A 6,306-nucleotide genomic window follows, 5' to 3' on the forward strand; every position below is an offset into this window, starting at 1 on the left:
GATTGAAACTGATGGTGCTTTGTCATACATATCCATTAGAATACACCTTCTTACACATTATGGCGTGGGATGCCAAGGGTAGGGTCACATTAATCAGGACAGAGGGGATCCAGAGTAACTGTGTACCACTGCATACTTTATTGAATGTTCCAGCACCTATAGGCAAGCAGAATAAAGATTTCCCACAGCTTCTAATTCTCCACAGACTCACTGAGTCATGAAACTGTCTCCAGCCAGAACTTCAGCTATCACATAGTTAATAAATCTTATTGGGTATAAAATCCTCTGGACTTATCATGCCATCCTTTCAAATGTCATAGATAAACATTTAGATAACAGTTTAGTTATATAATCCAAACAAACTTAAGATAGACAGAGATGCCGTCTCTGCTGGAACAGAGAGCAAATAATCAACTTTAACTGAACTGTACAAACTGCACTTCCATACATATATTAATGCAGAAATATATATTGTGAAAGTTTATATGTTTACAGACAGCAAGGGAGTTAAAATGGCCCTGACATGATTCGCCCTCAGGGATGAATCAAACGCTGAGACATAAATATTCCAGCATCGTGCTTGATCCTACCTCAGACTGCCTCGATGCTGTTTCCTCAAAAATCTGCGTCTGGGACAGTTTCAAAACAGCTAGCTAGATCATTCAGCATCACAGACTGTTCCAGCCAGGATTTCAGTTAGGCCCTGAACTTTCTCGCACACAGAGACTGGACAGCAAATGTTAAGAGCTAGCTTTCTTAAGACTAACCAATATCCTAATTTTCATAGTGCCCCCCTTCCCCCAAAAAGGGAAAGCAATGACCCCAGACAGCAGGAAGCAATTTTAAGAGAACAATGCCCCATTCCCAAGAGGTGGGGTTGATGATTTTTGGCTACTCAATGGATGATGAATGTTTGCGTCATTTAAGGCATGGGGTGGGGTGTTGCGAGTTGTTAGTTGTCTTGATCAGGGAGAAAAAAAAAAGGAGGTCAGACTCAGGGATTTCCTACTTTCCTTTTCTTTCCTCTATCCTTCTTTCTTTCTTATACTAAGGGCAAAGGAGGGGGGAGAAAGGTTGGAAAGAAAAAAAGGGAGATATAGAAATAATAGGGTAAAAGGGTAGATTATTGAACCTACTTTTAGACCAAAGAATATCAAGAAGTCAAATATTTTTACATTGGTATGGACTTTGTATATTGATACAGATTTAGAATTATATTTTGCTATAAAACACTATGTATATATGTTTCAACTCTTTTTTTTTTTTTTTTTGGTTTTTCGAGACAGGGTTTCTCTGTGTAGTCCTGGCTGTCCTGGAACTCACTCTGTAGACCAGGCTGGCCTCGAACTCAGAAATCCGCCTGCCTCTGCCTCCCAAGTGCTGGGATTAAAGGCGTGCGCCACCACGCCCGGCTGTTTCAACTCTTGATTAAGGTATTGTACTTATTTAATGTGAAGTTCTAGTCCTTGAAAGCTGCTACTGCAAACTGTTTAGGATAATTAAAAATGCAAGTTAAGTAGTCAGACAATCAAACTCATGGTTATGTTAGATATAAGTCTAATTAATTACAATAAGATGTTTTCAAAGTTGAACAGATAGTAAATAGCTAGAAACAAATCAGATATACTATAGATAGATGGTTTTCAAAAACCTCAGAGATCCACAGAAATCACATTTAAGGATGTTTTATTAACAAAAGACATTTTGACAATGCCTGGCAGCACCCCATTCTACTTCAAGGAAGATGATGAGCATCGAAGAACCTCCTTATGGAATTTGCAAGCTAGGCACTAGGCAAGAAACTGCTGACAGCATGCTGTCCAAACTAGATAAATGAGACACAGGGAAGTAGACTGCCAAGCGTTACCAAGACAGGGTAAGCAGTCCTTCATAACTCCTGCTTCACAGAAAAGTCTGTGGAGTATTCTGGGCCAGAAGGCTGAAGATGATGCTCCAACAACACAGAGAAATTTGGGGGGACTGTCCATGCATCCAAGTATGTATGTCATTTCTATAATTTTGGAAGTTTCTTGCCTGCACTTCCTGCATACCTAGGTAATATTTATTCCTTCTCAGGTCTCTGATGGTGTTGAAGACTAGATAGTTATAGTCTCACAACGATTATGATAGATATTGATTTAGGTATAGAACTTTAAACTCAACAAGATAGGATAGATAACAATACTTTCTCCAGGGTTGCCAAATACATATGGACTAAACTTTGCCAATATAATCTTATCTGATAGTTTTCATAACTGTTATTATTGTTTATAATTTATTATTGAAAGAGAAAGAGCCTTTATAGGACTAAAAGGGGGACATGTAGGGATAATCTCTTGTGCTCTGTGTAGAAGCATCACCAGTGAGTAAAAAGCTGATTGGCTAATGAGCTGAGGCAGGATTAGAAGGTAGGATATCTAGTAGGTTGGAATTCTGGGATAGAGTCAGTTGGGGGTGAGATTCACCCTGAACTCTGAGGAAGATGGCCACATGAACCTGAGGAGAGGTGATAATCAGGTGGCAGAACTTAGAACAAATGAGATAACTGAGTTATGAGTGGGGGAATGGGGAAGTCAAAGCTTTTGGCCTAGGCATTTATTCATATATAATTTTGGGAACTGGAGTGTGGGTGGGAAAGCCTGCAGTTACAGGTTTTACCTCAAAGGACATTTGGAAAGTCCTGAAGGCACTGTGACTATAGCAACCATCTCAGGTGGAAGCTGCTAGAGGCATCCAATGTGGAGAAGCCAGGAAGGGTGCTAAACACTCCACAGTACTCAGGACAACTCCTCTCAGAAAGGATTGTCTGTCCAAGTGTTAGAGTGTGAGCCTGAGAAAGCCTCATCCCCATCATTTAAAATATATCCACGACATTCTTTTCACCTGCAAGCTCATGGTATTAACTTTCCATCACTGTGACAAAGTACTTTGATTTATCAGATTAAAACGGCAAAAACACTTTGGGTGTGTGTGTGTGGGGTGCTTCTGGCTGCCATCTATGGTTGGTTGGCTCTGTTGCTTTTGGACCTGTGACCAAGCAGAACAATCATGGCAGGCCTAGTTTCCTTCCACTAAACTACTTCTTAAAGGATCTGCTGCCTCCCAGCAGTGCCATGCTGAAGACCAGGCCATAGCCCACAGGCCTTTGGAGGACATTTGGCTTAGTTACCTTTCTGTTGCTGTACTAAGACACCACGACCAAGACAACTTGAGAGAGTTAGGATCCATAACTATGATGGTTTGTATATGCTTGGCCCTGGGAGTGGCACTATTGGGAGGTGTGGCCTTGTTGGAGTATGTGTGTCACTGTGAGTATGGGTTTTAAGACCCTCATCCTAACTGTCTGGAAGCCAGTATTCTGCTAGCAGTCTTCAGATGAAGATGTAGACTTCTCAGCAACTCTGGTACCATGCCTGTCTGGATGCTGCCATGTTCCCACCTTGATGATAATGAACAGAACTTCTAAATCTGAAAGCCAGCTCCAATGAAATGTTGTCCTTATAAGAGGTGCCTTGGTCATGGTCTCTGTTCATAGCAGTAAAACCCTAACTAAGACAATACCCATCATGTCAGGGAGTTTTTCAGCAGGCAGGCAGGCAGGCAGGCAGGCAGGCAGGCAGGCAGGCAGCTGAGAGTTCTTTTTTTTTTTTTTTTTTGGTTTTTCAAGACAGGGTTTCTCCATGTAGCCCTGGCTGTCCTGGAACTCACTCTCTGTAGACCAGCCTGGCCTCGAACTCAGAAATCCACTTGCCTCGGCCTCCCGAGTGCTGGGATTAAAGGTGTGCGCCACCATACACGGCTCAAGCCGCTTTCTTATTACCAGGATGCCTCATAGCTACAAAGTGCTGATATTAAGTCTGCAAAGCTCACTTTCTGTTGTGAGGGCATCTGTTTTCCTCCCTGCCTCCACAGCCATGCATTTCGCTTAAAGCGCTAGGACTTGGGTGGGAAGCAGCAGCATTCTGCATTCTCATCTTTCAAGTTTTGTGTGCCAGGATCCCTGACCTTAGGCCTCAGAGGTCAGCAGTGACCCTGACTCTGGGTTATCAATGCCACTTGGAACAAAGGCTAACTGTAGCTTTCAATCCCATGTACCCCTTGCATTTCTTCACTGAGTTTTGTTCTATTATTTAGTTGGTGTGTGTTTGGGGTAAGGGGGGCCAACAATATCTCTCTTCACTAGATGGCTATGCACAGCCAATTTCTGATATTTATGACTTTTTTTTTAAAAAAAAGATATTTGTCTTTACACAAACATATGCTTACTTGTATATGTGCAAGATGGTATGAAAATCTCTACAAGATTCATTAGCTCCTTAAAACTTCCAATTAAAAACGGACAAAGCACACAAAATGGAGACTGAGACGTGAAAACAAAGAATGAATCGGCACAGAGCGATTCACATCCCAACATACAGTTCCGTGTTGAGCAGCGGACAAAGTACATAGTCAGAGGAAAGGCCGGCTTGGTAAAGAATATAAGCAGAAACAAACAACAAAAGAAAACAAAACAAACACATAAACAAACAAAAATTCAACTCAACCATCTAGAAAGTTTTTAGGAGAGTGGTGGACTCTGGGGATTTGACCATGATCTTTGTATCCATGAGCAAGCTATTGTAAGCAATTCATTTCAACTTAACATTTACAAATACTGTGACAGATGCTAGAGAAATACAGTTGAATAAAAGAATATCTGATTCAAGGAGCCCACAATTGGAAGCAGCAGGGAGAAACATAAACAAGTAGGTTTTAATGGTCGGATTCTGTTCTAGGGGTTTACACGGGTACGGGGCAATAACTGTTATCAGGTGGTAGCCAGGAGAATCTGCAAGGACAGTAACATCCAGGGGGAAGACAGGGCGATCAGCAGGAATTCACCTGTGAAAAGGTCATTGGGGCATAGCTGATGGTTACCGACAGCGGCCAGTTGGCAAGGTCCTCGGGCACCGCAGAGGTTCGGGCTCCCCGCCAGGGGGCGCCGTAGCCCCGGCATCGGCCGACCGTTACGTTTCCGGGCACCGAGGGCCGAGAGCCGCCATCTACGGGCGGCCGGCGCGCGCGCCGCCACTGTGGGCCGCTCCGGTCCGTTACCGGGGCAACGGCGGCGCTCCTTCCTTGTGGGCCGCGACCGTCTCTCTCCGCGCCATTTTCAAACCGTGCTCGTGCCGGAGCCATTGGCCGCAGCGGGACGAGCCAGCGGGGACGGCGGGTCCCGAGGGCGATGTACCTCGCGACGGAGCGGCGGTGAGGCGCGCCCGGGGAGGCCGCGGGGGCCGGGCGGGGTCGCGGGGCCACCGGGGCGGTCCCAACCCCCACCCCCGAGCGAGGGCGGGAGCCCGGGCGCTGCCGGGAGGAAGTGCGGGAGGGCGGCGCGGGGACCGTCCCACCGTCCGTCGGTCCGTCCGTCCGTCCGTGCGGCCCGGGGCCGACCCGAGGAGACCTGCCGTTCCACCCTCCGGCCTGAGCCGGGGAAGGACTGCTTGGCCGCTCCGGCCTGTGCCCTTTGCGGTGCCCGCACTCTGTTTTATTTATTAATTTTTTTTAAACGCTTCTGTATCCGCAGGTTGCATATTTCTGAGAAAGTAAGAGGTGCCCGCTTTGAGACAACAACGCCCCGGGGGGTTAGTGGACAGCTAGTTGTAACTACGAAACCTACCCTTTTTCGGCTGTTTTGATTTAAAGCTTGTGATCTGGAATATAGGGGAAACCCTAATATGTACATATCACACCTCCACCCCCACCCCGGAGGACTTTACTTATTATGGCCCATAGTCTTTTGATTCCTAGTCTCATTCTGCCTTCCTGAAGGATGGAGAAAGATGGTTTCCTGGTACCCGGAGTTGGCAGCTGTCAAGGAGGGGCCACAGTTCTTGGAGTTTGCCCAGCTAATTTATCTTGCCAGATGTTTTTCTTGTGACCACAATAGTTTCTCTAAAACTCATATTTCATAAACCCCTGGCATCAGTCAAGTCCTTTTGTGGAGGGTCCTAGAAAGCCCTAGGGGAAGCCTCTAAACGAAGATCCTAGATTTGTTAACGGGGATAATCAAGAAGAAACACTAATTTAGAAGTAGCCCTGTGGTTGGGGAAGCTATTTTCTTGGGACAGCCTTCTTGGCTTTATGCTTTAAATAGGAACGGTGCCATTGGTACTTTATCCTACACCGGGTGTTGGGAGCATCAGGTTTTGCATGTATTCATTTATTTGCACTTATAATTTTTACTAGTGGTGAAGGACGTAATTTTTTTAAAATTTTTAATATTTTTATTACATATTTTCCTCAATTACATTTCCAATGCTATCC

At 45.1% G+C, this 6,306-nt stretch overlaps 1 protein-coding gene across 1 annotated transcript in view; it reads left to right on the forward strand.

The window, feature by feature from the left end:
- The first annotated feature begins 4,902 nt into the window (after positions 1 to 4,902).
- The window catches only part of Cep135 (centrosomal protein 135), a 60,229-nt gene continuing 58,825 nt past the window's right edge, over positions 4,903 to 6,306 (forward strand). Inside the window, exon 1 of the mRNA XM_029477920.1 lies at positions 4,903 to 5,247. The gene's annotated coding sequence lies outside the window, so the exon portion shown is untranslated. The remainder of the gene's footprint in view (positions 5,248 to 6,306) is intronic.

This window comes from Mus caroli, chromosome 5 (assembly GCF_900094665.2).
Source record: "Mus caroli chromosome 5, CAROLI_EIJ_v1.1, whole genome shotgun sequence".
Taxonomy (NCBI): domain Eukaryota; kingdom Metazoa; phylum Chordata; class Mammalia; order Rodentia; family Muridae; genus Mus; species Mus caroli.